Source organism: Marmota marmota, unplaced genomic scaffold (assembly GCF_001458135.2).
Source record: "Marmota marmota marmota unplaced genomic scaffold, marMar, whole genome shotgun sequence".
Taxonomy (NCBI): domain Eukaryota; kingdom Metazoa; phylum Chordata; class Mammalia; order Rodentia; family Sciuridae; genus Marmota; species Marmota marmota.
Genome location: NW_025999853.1, coordinates 13,728,449 through 13,743,444, shown reverse-complemented (window position 1 = coordinate 13,743,444; position 14,996 = coordinate 13,728,449). Strand labels below are relative to the sequence as shown.

General features: G+C 41.7%; 1 long non-coding RNA gene across 1 annotated transcript in view; it reads left to right on the top strand.

Annotated features, from left to right (window-relative positions):
- The window catches only part of LOC125616938, a 79,570-nt gene that overhangs the window by 3,402 nt on the left and 61,172 nt on the right, over window positions 1–14,996 (top strand). Inside the window, exons 2-3 of the long non-coding RNA XR_007347734.1 lie at window positions 6,747–6,790; window positions 7,730–7,830. This is a non-coding gene — a long non-coding RNA (uncharacterized LOC125616938). The remainder of the gene's footprint in view (window positions 1–6,746; window positions 6,791–7,729; window positions 7,831–14,996) is intronic.

The following is a 14,996-nucleotide window of genomic DNA, read 5'->3' as shown; positions in this document are numbered from 1 at the left end:
CCCCCCTTTGATATTAGCAGAGGCTTTGTTGGGGCCAACTGGGTGTTAACAGACATGGTCATTATTGTCACCAAAACAGCACCGGACAAGACAACATACAGAAGAAAAGATTAATGGCTCATGGTTTCAGAAGATTCCATCCATGGCTGACTGGCAGAAACATCATGGCAGAAGGGTACAGTAGAAGAAAGCCGATCAGCTCACTGCAGCTGAGAAGGATGGGGGAGGGAGAGGGAGAGAAGGAGAGAAAGGAAGACAGATACAGTCTCCAAGGCCATGTCTTCATTATGTACTTCTTCCAGGCATGCCTCACCATGCCTAATCACCATCCCATAGTAATTCAAATTATTAATACATCAAATGCTTTAATGCACTGGTGAGGCCAGAACTCTCCTGATCCAGTCATTCCCTAAAAGTCCCATCTCTGAACCTGGCCGTGTTGGGGTCCATGCTTTCAATGCATTAGATTTTGGAAGGACATTTTATATCCAAATCATAACAAGGTAGGAGAGTCATGAAATGAGCCTGTGAGGTCAATCTGGTTCTTTTGCACCTCTGATGCAGCCACCAGGTGTTCCCCATTGAGAATTCTGGTCCCTGGGGTGGGATGGGAGGCACATGGGTTAGAGCTGAGCTGTTCCTGTGGAGCCCAGTTTCCATCAAGCAACCCCCAGCTGACACCCAGATGTGATTGAGTAAGCCAAGGTCACCATTTCCCATGAGACTACAGGTTTGTGTCCTTAATGAGAATGCTGTGGTTCCTTTTTTCAGGGCCTGATTTTGACTCCATCTCTTATTCTGAGTAATAGGCTTAGGGCCCAGAAATCTGAATTTCTAAAAGTTTCCCCTGGTGATTCTGATATTCAGCTAGATTTGGAGGCCACTGATCTCATCTAATCCCCTTTTAGAGGGAAAAGCTAAGACCCAGAGAATAAAGTGACTTGCCCAAAGTCTCAATACATGGAAGGGTTAGTATTAGAATCCTTGACACTTTAATACTCTTTACTATATCATACTGTTCCCATAAAAAATTAACATGGTAGAATAAATTCTTCACATCTCCATAACTTAAGATGCTCTGGGAAGAGTGTTTCCACCCCATACTGATATCAACCCTTTGAAACCCGCTGATGAAAGGAAATATGCAGCAGAAAGAGTATATTGACTTTGGTTGTAATTGCATTGACTGTGCCAAATGACTCAGCTCCAGGTAAAAACGTGGTCAGTAGACCATGCGCTTTAGAGGGAATTTAAAGTACAGTATTCTTTTTCAACTTGGGAAAGTTTATGCGATTTCTAGGCAATTATTTCCTGTAAGAATAAAAGTATGAGTTACTCTTTCATCCTCTTCCTCTTGCTGAAGCTCCTCCTCATTAGTGGTCTCCTTCCTCTTGAGCTGCAGTAATACCCTCAAAGTACTGAATCTATTACAGCTGACGCTCGTCTTGCAGACCTGACAGAAATACAGATTGGCAAACTGAAATGTCTATCTCGATTCAGACTCAGAGTCTCAGATGCAGGGTAATATTCATTGAGCACCTGCTATGTGCCCAGTGCTATGCAAATTGCTTTCACATGCACTATTTCATTAAAAGCACAGGAATTGACAAGGAGTGGGTGGATATATGCAGACTGTGTAGAAAGAGAGAAAAGAGACACTCATGGCTTGAGGCCATTACTGCAAACGCTGTGACATCTCTCTATTTACCCACACTCTCCTCCTGTTCAATCTCTGTCAGTTGTGAAGCAGGGAAGACTCTCCTGGCCCCATTTCACCCTCTAGCCTAAACATCACCTTTCCCCTACTCTGTTGATTATTTCAGAGATGACTTAAAGTAGTAAAGCCAGACAAGATGCTAAATGTTTCTCGCCGGAACCAGGCAGGAACGGGGCTCTTTCATGGCCTAAGTCTCTGATTGCTGCCCATGTGGGTCAGTCCGGTGTCTCTCAGATCTTGCCATTTGCCCCTCCCCTGTACCATCTCTCCTATCCAGCTTTAAGAATGCCATAGTCCAAGATCTGAGGGGTGTCATTCCTGTATAGATTTCCCTGCTGAAAACCTTCCCTGAGCTTCCTTTGTTAGATTGCTGGTCTCCCGAAAACTACTCTGGATAATGCCTTCACTCATTCCTGACTCTCCTGCTTTTTCTTCTTGACCAGGACTATAGTGTGGGACTATGCACGCATGCACACCCCCCCACCCCCACACATGCCATGGTAATCTCTCAGGCCTTTCCTCAGGCTTTCTCCACTCCTCCAGGGAAGAGAGACTCTGACTCTATGTTCACATGGGTGTGATACAGTAGGGAGTGGTGAGGAGCATGACCAAGTGGAGAGGGCACACCAGGTCTAACAGACACTACGTGGCCCTTGTCACTGAAGGCCACCACGCTGTGGTGAGGCTTAATGTTGACATATCTTCTGAATTTTTAGAAGCAAGAATTTTATGTGAAATCTCTAGATTTTTCATGGTGTGGAAGTTAATTAAGAAAAAAACAAAACATTCTTTCTGCAGCAAATAAGACAAATTCTGCTCCGTGTCTTTTGCCTGTTCATCCCATGAATGAATGAAAGGGAACATTATAGCATCTTACACTTGGAAGTGAACTTGAATTCATATGGTCAAATTTTCTGCCCCAAACAATAATTCTTTCAATAGTAACTCTCACAGGTTAATAGGTATATTGATTCACTGCTACATTATAACAAATTTCCCCCAAATCCTGTGGTTTAAAACAATAACTATTTATTCTCATACCTGAATTTGCAGGTTGGCGAGGTCACTCTGCTTCACATGTCACAGCTTCCCCTTGGGATCTGTGGGCTAATCAGAATATTGTTCTAATAGATGTCAGAAATACAAGAGAGCATAGCCAACCATGCACACACCTTTCAGGAACAATTGGAAGTCTTACCTACTTCTTACCCACTTACCTTACATCTTACCCACTTCTGATTGGTCAAATAAAGTCACATGATTAGGCCCAAATTCAAGAGGCTAGTTCTATTCACTACCAGGCCATTACAAGAAGGCAGGTGGGGTGTGGGCTGAAGATCTCAGCCCGATTATTAATTCTGCTGTACTTGGTGCATGTTCTTAATGAAAAGCACATTTTCCTAGTTAGCCTGTAATTGAGAACTCCAACATTAGCTTTTACTAGATTTTATCTGTATTCATGCTTCTTGTAGAACATAGCAGCATGTTTCCTTAGAATGTCAAGGACACTTCCTAGCTCAACTGATTTGTCTCCCTGTTTGTTAGAACTGACACCTACACATGATAGCTACCATTTATTCAGCACCTACTAATTTTCAGATACTGTACCTGGTGTTTTATATATTGCTTCTAAACCTTGCAACTAGCCCTCAAGGTAGGTATTATTAATTCTATTTATACTTGAGAAAAGTGAAAATCAGAGAGGTTAACGTACCCCAAATGACATCACTTGAAAATGGCAGAGCCTGATTCCAATCCATCTGTTTGACTCCAGGGCCCCTATACCACATATCAACAGTTTCACATGTTCTCTTCTTTTTTAAGAAGAGAAGGGTGGCTGTGCATGAATTTTAGAAAATCAGTCTACAATAGACCAAGAGTTGAGCACTCAGATGTTATGTGTCAAGTATGTGTGTTATGTGTTCTAGTTCCAGAATTCTCTGTACCCCGTAGGTGTTTAATTAAAGTTAATATTTCTAAATGAGTGCCTATGTTTTAAAGATTGTATTGCCTTATGAGTTATTTTTTTTCTGTGTTCCAGTTGCAATACTGTTCTTTCTAAACGTGTGCCAATTTTCAGTGTGTTGGCTCTTAGCTCCAAATTCAGTCCTTACTTTGTGTTCTGCAAGAATAAGTGGGACACTGAACATTTAGCTTTTATGCTGACCATGATGCTAACTTTTGCCAGTGGAAGGCATGGGAGGAATACTGTAGGTGGAGGGGGCTTCTCTTGGACTCTGGTGCACCATCTTTGCCTTCTCATTTCTGATGGGTTGTCCATCAGAGGTGCACAAGCGAGGTGGGGCTGCAGGTGGGGGTTGGATAGCTGGTAGTTTTTTTTTCTCCCAGTCATGTTCCCAGAACATGCAGTCCATTGGTCACCTGCAATCCCAGCTTCACCAGATGACCACTTTGCCATGGTCCTCCCTACAGAACACTGCCCACCTGAGGCCTCATGCCTGCAGCTGTGCCCCATGTAATTCAGTGTGCCCAGCCCCAACATGAACTAACCCACTCCCTGGAAGTTTGTTTCTGCTTGTTCTACAATCATAGGCCAACTCTGGCCGGGGGAACCCAGCAAACTTTCCAGATTTCTGTTGTTTCCAGTGAGTTCTGATCTCTAGCTATTGATCCCCTCTAGTATTGATCCCTTAGTGGTAAGGTAACCCTGAGAGTGTTCTTTATATCTTTGTGTTTACTGCCCTATCATAGCTTAATATTTCTTGATATCAAGCTTCCTTTGTTTAAATTGCCTTGTGATTTTTGTCTTCTGGTTAAATCCAGACTGATACATAGCTTGAGTCTAAACCCACCTCTCGGTAAATTGGATATTTTATTTTATTTTATTTATACATTATATTTGCTTCCTCTCCTACTAACGTGCTATTTGGTGCTTGAGAGATGCTTACTGAGGTGCCTTGAGACCACCTGCGGCCTGGACAGATGTGCGCTTGCAAAGCCCTTTAACTTGCAGACATTGTGTGAACGATACTGTTGCTTCTCAACATGCTATCTGTGGTAAACGACCATTTTAAAAAATTTAATTTCTAAATCTTTCATAAACCAGCACTTTTGTAAAACATCATAAAAATGAAGTGCTAAAAAAGGAAATTTTAAGAAGACATAAACATAACATCTCAATTTCTTTCTTGTTAGTATTAGTTTCAACAGACATATAATTACTCTATTAAACTGCTGTAAAAGTTTCTAAGTGTTCACCCTCAATGCCTGTACCTCTGTTGCTGTGGGCTGGTAACACGGTATGTGGACCACACCTTGAAGAACCCTTCTCTGAGCTCTTTCACCAAAGCTAGGAATCATACTGAGTCTATGCTCTGATTCTCAAATATAATCCTCTCATTGGACCCTGCTTGCATTTGAGGGGTTCACTTTACTCTTCTAGGACATGGTGACAGGACTCTTACCCCCGATCCCATCCACTTGCTTTCTCCATTCATCACATGCTCCTACTTGGGACCCCTTCCTTGTTTCCATCCTAGCTGATTGCAGTAATTTTGGTTTCTGTTTTATAACCAAAGTCCCTCTTCCAATTATCAGGAAATAGTAGCTGTGGCAATAAAGTGGCCCTCTATTTCCCTGGGCTCTAGGCCCTTGAATTCATAAACAGATGCAGGACCATTCTCCCTTGCCCACTCCATCCTCCATGTTTTCAGCTAAGAGCCAGAGGTAAGGGTCATTTGCATGTGTGACTTGTCTTGATAGCATGAGTTGCACCCCCAGGTAGAGCCAAAATCCATGTGTCAAATCTCGACTTCGGCTCACCAGCCAGGAAAATACAAATGGACTGGCGGTGACGTCCAGCACAAACACCATAATTGTAGCTTTGAATGTTGAAATGGAACTGGGCTATAGTGCCCAATCTCCCTGTCCTTCCATTCCAATGTGGGCTCAGCATCCGCTGCCTCTTAATTATTATCATTATACGAGTCTATCTAAAGCTGTATTTGTAAATTTCTTTGTAATCCAGAGTAATTCCACCGAATTTGTTTCCCCATCTTTTCTCTGGGTTTATGTCCTGCCTTCCCAGCTTAGTTTGTCAGCCAAAGACTTATTCTGTATTCTGCGCAGCTCATTCCATTGTTGGTGCTCACTAGATTGTAATAGAAACGCCATGCCACCGAACTGTGAGTCGAAGCTGTATTACAATGATACTGCCCCAATTTTACAGATGCTGCTCAGTGCCAGGGAGCTTTAATAAAATGCTCAAGGTCACAGAGCAAATCCAATGTAGAATCGGGGGTGGGACCAGCTGTTGTGAATCCGGAGCCCACATCTCTTTTCATTGTATCAGGCTGCCTCTCAAAACCACGAGAGATACTCTTATCAGTGTTGTTTGGTGGGTGTTCAGTTCACTGCAGTCGATATTGTCAAATGAAATCTTCAAATGCCAGAAGTATGCTGTCAGACACTCTTCACCTTTATGAACTCTAGCGTTATAAGCACCAGTAGCACAGATGAAACCAGGAAATCTATAGCCGCCGTTAATGCTGGTTGTTAAAAGGATGTCTGCTTGTAAGTTGTTCTTGGGTGACAATGATCATTGCTGGCATTCATTAAAACAGCAGTGACAAAAACAACAAAAACCACAACCCACTAGAAACAAAATCTAAGCTACCGGAAAGATGGCTCATGGCTCCTATACAGAACCCAGAAAACCATATTCTAAATGACCCAATAATTCAATTTAAAGTAATGGTGATGCTGAATATGTTTTTTTTTTTTTCCAAACTCTACTCTGAATCCTCCTCCCTTTTCTCCTTCCCTCCTTCCCAGGGTATTCTGACCACTTCTTGCCCTCCCTCCACTGGTTTCCAGTCAAGGACAGTTAAAATAGAAGTTTAGAGAGCTGGATTAAATCTGATTTAATGTAAATTGCCAGCATGTATCTGAGACGTTTAAAAATATTGTGTGTTTCCTCAGAGCAAACACTGTGATGGATATTTTACCTAACATCATCTAATTCTTATATCAGTGTTGCAAACTCAATTTTATTCTCTTCATTTTGTAGATGAGAAAACAGAATCTCAGAGAAGGTAACCCGTGATCTATGTGGTGAGTGACTGGGTTTCAAACTTGAGTCTTTCTGGCTTTAAACATTGTCTTCCTTGAGCTTCCCTTTTTAACTTTCCCTTTAAGAAACAGTAAGTTACATTAATTATTGATGGCAGTTAATTTATTCATCTTCAACACCGACTGTTGGTGCATGGTTATGTGAATTGGCAAAAAAGTACACAAATCCTAGACCAAAAGCAAACAATTTAGAACATTAAAAATGTACCCGTTAAAAATGGGTACATTGAAATCAGAGTTCCACCTCTGATTTATGGCTTATCAGCTTTGAACCAAAGTCAAAGGGAAATGATGTGAAAGAAATCACATCATTTGGGTAACTTGTTATTCTTCACTTTAACACTGACTTTTGAGGCATGAGAAGGAATATGGACTGGGGAGAATGAGATTTTCTCTGTGATATTTAGAAGTTTACTTTCTTTCTCAACCCCCAAATCCATGATATAGGGAACAACAAATTTATTTATTTATTTTACTAAATTAGTAAAAAAACAATTGGTAGAGCAGATTGTCCATGAGGTTGGTGGATGTTCATGATATCCATGGCTAATTTGAGGTACTGTAGGAATAAGCACGTATTTATTTAATATGTTTGGTTCCTTTTTTTTTTTTTTTTTGGTACCAGAGATTGAACCCAGGGGTATGTAACCACTGAGTCACATCCCCAACCCTTTTTTTTTTCTGTATTTTATTTAGGGACGGGATCTTGCTAAGTTGCTTAGGGCCTCACTAAGTTGCTGAGGTTGGCTTTGAAGTTGTGATCTTCCTGCTTGAGCCTCCCAAGCCACTGGGATTACTTGCATGTGCCCAGCTAGTTTTTTTTCTTTATTTCTAGGTCATTCCAAAGGCTTATTCATAGAATTTGTTGACATTTAATTCGTTCAGAATTGATAGGCAGCAGTTAATGGCTTCATTTTACAGGTGGCAAGACTGAGGCAGATGGGCACCTTTGAACACCTGCCAGGGGAAAGCAGTCGAGGAGGGGGAATGTCAATCAGAATCTGGAACTTGCGATTCTTCAGGTAGGTCAACTTAACAACACATTACACATTCAGGCATTGCCGGTATTCTTTTCATTGCAGCCATTTGAATTTCATAACAGATTTCTGAGTGAACTATATCAAAGTATCATTCCAAGAGTGTCTCGTAATTGAATGCCAACACAGAGCAAAGTACACTATGCTCAGTCAGCAATGAATATACAAGAAAGGGTGTTCTAAATGACATCAAGCAGGGTTTTAGCTCCTGTGAAGACCCCCAGGGAGATATGAGACATGATCCCACTTTCAAAAATACTCAAGGGTCTGATTTGAGAAACTAAATTTCGCTCTGACAAAGTAATGGCAGCACCAAGGAGGTGAGGTTGACAGAAATAACAAGGGGGTCAAGGGGCAGGGAGACTGACTGGAAGCTAGAGAGTCCATAAAAGACAGAGCTGTTGAATCTTGAAGGACAGATGTGTTTCAACAAGGACAAAAGGAGAACAAGAAAGAACATCGCTTGCAACTTTTGAGCCGTCCTTTCTAGTAGGCAACGTGCTTCCGTGGTCATCATGGGATTGATCCACACAGTCACTCAGCAAGAGGTGGCTTTATGATCCTCGGTTAACTACTGAGAAACCAGAAGCCCAGAGAAGTTAAATAGGCTTTCTAAGATGACACAGCTCATCAGAGGGAGAGCTTAGAGCCAAACCTGCATCTGATGTATGTTCTTGGTGCCAGATTCCTTTTGGGACAAAAACAATCAGAGGGGAGTTGATTTTTTTTTGTTTTAGACCAGGGGTAACGTATGGTGAAATGGGGTAGGGGAGCATTGGAGGCACAGGACATGGGATGAGCTGGGTCCTCCCACAGCCACAGAGGACCTGGGCTATCTGTCACATGTGCACCATGCTTGTGGCACTTGCTCCTTTCTGGCCTGAGCCCTCAACTCTGAGCTCCTGGAGGGCAGGGCTTCACCTTGCTGTCAGTCAGAAGCACACTGCTCCTGGAGGAGGTGCTGAGAACAATGTTTTGAATGGATGAATATGTAGCTGTGGCTTTGATCTTGGCACGGGGTTATGATAATTTGGTAAAAACAGTGGAATCAGAGCAAAGGCGAATCCAAGGGAAACGGTGAAGTAAGGGGAAGATTGTCAAGGAGCCCACAGAGACGTCTGAAACCCTGCCAGCATTCCATTTCCTCACCCAGATGTGGGGATACAATGGTGCTTTATGAGTATTGTGCATTAAATGAACACATGCATTTACACGTTTTATATTTCTATAACTAAATGGAAAAAAAAATTGAAAGGAGGAAAAAATGGATAATTTTGGTGACAACTTCAGTTTAATCAATGAGACTCATTCTAGTTTTTTTTTTTTTCCCTTTCCTCATTTTGAAGTAAGACCTTCTTAAAGAACAGTCCCATGCCAGAAATGGGGCGCTCAGTGGCAGAGGCGACAGGTCAATTTTAGGCATTGCTGGGAGCTCTGTAATGGCAGGTGAAGCATTGGAGCCACTTCTTTATCCTGGGAAGACCCTTGTTTCCTTTGCTGCTAGGCCTCATGTCCTGGGGATTTGACTGACTTCCCGTTCTTCTTTCAAGGGTCAGCCCCTGCATGATGGTAGAGGACTGTGCCTCACCCCCCAAAAAAATTTGGCAGCCAGATGATTCTTTTTCTCCATTATCCTCATTCATTTCCTCCAAAATAAAATTACAATGGCTTTCACTTAGAGATTTTACTGCTAACCTCTGTGAGATTGTAGATAAGGATTTGCGAATAGAGAATTACAAAGTGTGTGTAATAAAATTCTGTGAGTAATGGTCCCAAATCAGGATTTCTACTCCATTTCCTGGATGGTACTCAGAAGTCCTAGGAGGTTTTCTTAGAAGATTCTAAATGATGCATAAGTTCTTCATCCATACAACTAATCCTGGCTGTGTGCTTATGATGTATCAGGAAGTTCTCTAAATATATTACTGATATTACCTCATTTAAACCTCAAAACAGCTCTTCAGACATGTACACCATCCTCATTTTACAGATGAGGAAACTGAGGAATGGAAAATGTAAAGACTGCATCTCAGGTCACTTAACTGCTAAGTGGTAAAGCTAAAACTTAAAGCCAGGCAGCCAGATCTCAGAGCCCATGTCTACCTGTCTTTTAGAGTGTACATGGCTCAGACATGGCCCACAGAGGGCTGAGGCAGGAGCTGCTCCAGGTGTGTGGAATCTGGCTGTTTTCTGAGTCTTATGTTCCAAGGATGGACCACTTGGGCTCAGGTAGCATTCCTGTCTTTGGACATTCCTCTCCTGTGTTCTTGGTTGTTGTCCAACTGCATCAAAGATGCTCTCTTGACCTCTCTTCTGGCTAAAACCCAGAAACCCATGTCTTATCCTAGGCTCTCTCTGACATAGGAAATCCCTTCCCTATAAAGTTTTCACAGAATCTTCCCCTGGATTTAAAAATCATTCTGCATAGACTTCAAAATCTTCTCTCTTCTATCCTTTGTTGGCTTACTCATTAAACAAATTTTCATCAACTTTACTATGTCAGGGACATTGCTGAGACTCTGGGGGACATATGGATAAATAATTCATCAATCATGTTCTCCAAGGTATTCACAATCTTATGAGGTCCAGAGGCACAGAAACAAAGCCAGCTCACTATAGGAAAAGCTATGGAGGAGCTACAAACAAGCAGCCAAGGGAGCACATTTGGAGGCCAACTGTTGGGGACTCTGGAAGTTTGCCGTAGACGTTACTTTGGATGGGTAGATTTTTCTAGATTTACCAGAATGAAGGGAGGTCATTCCAAAGAAAGAAAAGAGTGCATGTGTAATTTGCTATGCCAGGAAATAATGAATGCAAAGTTTTAATTCAATGATTCATTTGCTCATCCCTAAATATTGATTGTGTTGCCTTTTTTGTGGAAAGCGTAGTACCAGATGGTGGCGATGTCATGTGAATGTAGGTTCCTCACCCTTGTGGAGCTTTGTTTCTATCAAGCAATTTCCTCAATGGGGAATAGTTATGCCACCCTAGTAGATATTTGGAAATGCAAGGTTGGTTGTCACAGTAACCAGGACACACTATTGGCATTAATGTCTGATTACAAGGGATGCTAAATATCCTGCAAGATATTTAAGATTTCCACATAACTAAGAAGCATCCTTACCCAGAGGCCAAGAGTGGCTCTGTCAGGAATGCTGGAAGTAGCAGAAGTTGCACACACACACACATACACACACACACACACAGAGGCACATATGCACACACAGAAACAGATGTGCATACAGAAATGCATTTACGTTCCCAATTTAGTCAGCCAAGGAGAGAGAACTTTCCAGAAGCAGATTCAGCATATCACTTTGAGTTATCCTTCTGTCCACTATAATATGTGTTGCTGCCAGTGACAATTTTCTTGAGTGTGGTCACATTCTTGTGGCATGAATCACCATTCTGGAACACCTGACAGTAATACACTATCACCTTCCCTTAAAAGATGTTCACAAATGTCAGGTTCTTATGGATCTTGAAGAAATGCCTCAGCTTCTGCACAGCCACATGCTTATGAAGGAAAATGCAGAGACAACACCCAGTTTTCCTGGAATCTCTCTCTTCCTCCAACTTTTCTGTGTCCTCAGCCCATCTTCCTATACAACCAAGAAGAAACTAGAATTGTGAAGCTCCTTGTGTTCAAAGGTTAGGATTTAAAACTTGTGTCCTAAGAGCACTGGAAAGCCATAGAAGGCATTAGAAAAGGATATCTTAAAGAATTTGAAGGTTTTTCAAAGTGGAGGAATTATAGAAAGGGAAGGACTGCAGTAGGGAGCCCAGCAGGAACTATGATGTCCTTCTAGGTATGAGATGAGGAGGCTGGAACTATTGTTTTAGCAGCAGCTGAGAGAATGGATTATAAACTAATTTCAGAAGAAAAAGAATTAGGCTCAGATGATGATGGTCAAGTGAGAGAGAGAGAGAGAGCAATCAAAATTTACTTGGAGATGAGAATTGTGTCAGCCTCTGTTTATAAATAAACTCAGTTCTTGAGATGTATATATTCTCCCCATTTATAGATGAGGAAACAGAATCTCAAAGCACTTGGGTAACTGATGATTTTATTCATTAATATGCATAATGTGACTCATTTTCTTTACTAGGTGTTGAGTCTCCAAAGATGGGCTAATGAGTTGGGGGTCACACATATTCATTCTCTACTTCCGTTGCTTGGTTCCTGGACTTGTGCATTCTACCTGGTAACAACAGAGAACCATATAATGGTCATTGATTAGGAATACTGGGTTGATACTGTCTTCTATTGCTGCAATAAAAATTTATCAAACTGGTGGCTTAAATCAACACAGATTCATTATGTTGTAGTGTTGGAAGTGAAGTTTGAAATGAGTCTCACTGGGATCAGATCAAGGTATCTCCCCTTCATCTTCTGAAGGAAAGATCTGTAACTTGGATTTTCTAGCATCTAGAGGTACCTATATGCCTTGGCCCCTTCCTCCACCTTCAAAGTCAGCAATGTGGCATCTTCTCATCTCTCTCTGGCTCTCATCCTTGCTTTGTTATTACATCTTCTTCTCTGCCCCTCCTACTCTTTCACTAATAGGGACTCTTGTGATTATATTAAGCCCACTTGGATAATCCAGGATAATCTCTCCTTCTCAAAGTACCTTTTACCACATAAGGTAAGATAGTCACAGGTTCCAGGGATTTGGATGTGGGCATCTGTGTATGTGTGGTGGGGTGGAATCATCACTCTGCTATCAAGAGCTGTATCCTATGTTCTGGAGAATAGCCCACATTCTTGGAAGATGTCATTCTAAGTGGTTTTCTCAGTGGTATCTTGTACGAACCTTTCCATAGCCCTATCTCAGATTGGCAGGCTCTGGTAGGGTGGTATGTGATAGGGCAGTAGGTCTGATGACCAGCTCAGGTCAGTTGGCTAAATTGTTTGTTCAATAAATGCCTTTTGCATTGCAGATATTCCTAAAAGTTCACTTACACAACTTGTCCAAAGAAGTTCTTGTTTTATCTTCCAATCACAATTGTCCAAAAGTCTATATAATATTTTTTTTTAACTTAAACCACCTCTTTGCCTACATAAAACAGCTGGCCAGGTATTCAACTCTATGTTTCATTCAGTAGGAGGATTTTTCTTTCACTGTAGTATTTCAGGGCAGCAAAACTCAATTTTTTGCACCCTGAAGGAATTTATTTATAAACCCAGATTGGCTTCTTTTGTTCTTCCATCAGCTAGTTAAGGAACCCTGGGACCATGGGTGTGAGCGGAAGGGGAAGCAATGGTACAATTATGATGCCATATGGGTCTGGGAGGCTAACTTGTGCTCTATGACCCTGTTTGAGCCTGGCTTCAGATGTGATATTTCTACCTTATGATGGATTGCTGTTGGGCCCGTTCAGCTTTGTGTTTTGTGGTATATGCCAGGTCTGACTCATGATGGGGAGTTCCAGCTACCTGTGATTCTCAGTCTCTAAATTTCATCCCCAAACCAGGGTCTACTTTTTTTTTTTTAAGTGTATAATTTTCCAGTGCAGATGGAATGGTTTTGCTTTAGAATCCTGAGGGGTCTACACTGTTCTCTTACTGGGTCTTGTCCAATATCTCCATGTGAGTTTAACCCAACTAAAAAGTTAGAGGGGATGTTTCCCATCATATTTCCCTCATCTTAACACCACTGCATGTTTGTGGGCTTTCTGAAACCATTCTCAGTTTTGACAGTTCACTACAAGATCTCACAGAACAGATTGAAAGCAATCATGCAGTTATAGTTTATTATAAGGAAGGGATACAGATGAAATCAATAAGGAAAGAAGTATGTAAAGCAGAATCTAGAGAAATACCAAATGGGGAGCTTCCATGTTACTCCTCTGCAAGGTCAGGGGGTACTTCTTTGCCAGCATCCATATAATTATGTCCAGAGTATGGCTAACCAGGAATGCTTACCCAAACCTTGGTGTTTAGGGTTTCAACTGAATGGCATTACGTAGACATGACTGATGGATTGCTGGTACACTTAATCTCAGTTTCCAGGTCAACTGATATCAAAAGTTCCTATTCTAAATCACATTGTTGACCTTTCTGGTATAGTTATATACATTAAGGTGTGGCCAGCATCATCTGAAATCACATTATTACTAGATAACCCAAGGTTCCCAGACAAACAGAGATTGCGTCTCAGGAGACAAGGGCAAAGGTAAGGTTAAATAGTTTTTGTGCAAGAAATTATTAGCTGCATGATGTCCAAAGTGCTTTTTCTACCACAAATATCTCTTACAAGAGGAACTAGCAGGTTGGGTGGCCCAAATGGTGCGACTATTTGTGCTGCACTCTGGACCTGCTCTGGTTGTTTTCAATGTCACTTGATGACAGAGTCACAACAGAATATCCTAGCATAGAATATGCTGCCTCTTGAATCCAAGGAGACACTTGGGTTGTTTTGCTTCCTTTTTAGGAGTGGAGGCATGAGAGACCATAATTTCCTCCCTTTATTTTGGAGATGGATGTCCTGGGATGGCCCAGGCCACTGGGTCCTTAAAATCTTCATTAAGGCAAGGGTTCCTTGAAACCTCATAGAACTACCAATGCCTCCAATCAACCTGTCACATCTTGCCCATTGTGTCCAATTAACATAATTTCATTGATATTGCAGACTAGCGTCATGTTCTGAAGAGTGTCCAGATGGTCTAAGTATTTTCAGACAGCATTATAATGGAGGGCTGGGGAGTCTGTTTATCCCTGAGATGAGATCATAAGCATATACCGTTGTTTTGTCCCTTATGTATTCAAACTTCTGGGCACTTCTTCAAGTTCAAAGGGTCCAGGCAAATCTGGGAACTCAAAAGTTTTCAAGTGCATCTATGCAGATGTCCCATTCCAGGTTTTAGGCCCCACTCCTTCCCAGTCTGGGGACCCTGACCTTGGCAAAACAGATTTGCTGAGATTTAGAATTCAACCTTTGTTGGAGCTCTCATATCCTTATAATGAAGTCCTGGCTTGGTCCTCAGCTTTTTCTGCCCTCTGGCTACAAGAGATAAGAGTCTTTTATGTGCTGCCAAGGAGGTTCTCTGGCATTTACAATTTACCTTAAATTGGAGATAAACCATCCTCAGACCTTCATTGTCTTTCCTCATTGCATTCATAGCACCCAATAAGAGCCATTCAATTTCAT